Here is a 1,083-nt window from a genome sequence, read left to right on the forward strand (position 1 = left end):
TTTTTTTATTTCAGCATATTATGGGGGTACAGATGTTTAGGTTATGTATGTTGCCCCCCCCAAGTCCGAGTTTCAAATATGTCCATTCTTTGGGTGGTGCGCATTGCATTCTTTGTGTATAAAATAAGCACTTTTAATACCAAGAAGCTTTAGGGTAAGGTCTTTACTATTGGGATGAGGTTGTCCAAGTTGACAAAGAACTTGCTGGCTGTAATCTCCCATCCTGTGTGCCAAGAAGGCAGAATATTCTAAAAGGAGATGAATATAGTTTACCAAGGATCAAGTAATAGTGACTTTTCTTGGACAATGAGTTGAGAGCTGTTTATTCAAATTAACACTCAGGGCTTAAAAGATCACTCAGAAAGGCAGGTTGTGTACTACACAGTCTCAACCTATGAGCAGAGCTCTCTTTCTCCAAGATGTTTTATCCTCTTTTCTGATCAGAAATGGGGACCTTCTCCCCATGAGTCCTCTTACAACTAAGACCATCATAACTTCTGCAGGGGCTTACTTCCTAGTGACCCAACTGTTTCATGGTATTTTTTTAATAGCAAAATATAGAATGTCAGAAACTGACCACAATTTTTGCCCAACAATTGCTAACAAAATTAGTGTTGCCCTTTTTTTTTAATCATAGTATTTGTGGTACTAAAAAACATACTTGACCCTTACACATCTCCCGAGAAATGTCTACATGAAAGGAAACCAGAGCTCTTGAGTTTTGCTCACTAAACTGTAAGTTCCTTAAGGGCAGAACTGTATCATTCATGTTAGTATCTCACATAGTACTTGATATATAGTGGGTACTTGGTTGATATTTGTGGATAAATAAATGGATAGATGTTGAAAGAGGTAGGTATTTATATTCATACTCCTCTTTTAGATATGAAAATGTAAGCCTGAGGGATTAACTACTGTGGCTGTGGTATGAAATTTAAGTTTTAAAGTTGGCATTTAAATTCAATTCTTTAAAATTAAAATCCTCTATACAGTGCTGTCTTCCTGTGGTTGCAGTGGGCAGCAACACAGCAGCAACGTTGCTGTTATTTATTAAGCACTTGCTATGTGCCAGACAAAGTTTAA

The sequence above is a fragment of the Propithecus coquereli genome, unplaced genomic scaffold (genome assembly GCF_000956105.1).
Source record: "Propithecus coquereli isolate 6110/MARCELLA unplaced genomic scaffold, Pcoq_1.0 Scaffold7, whole genome shotgun sequence".
NCBI lineage: Eukaryota > Metazoa > Chordata > Mammalia > Primates > Indriidae > Propithecus > Propithecus coquereli.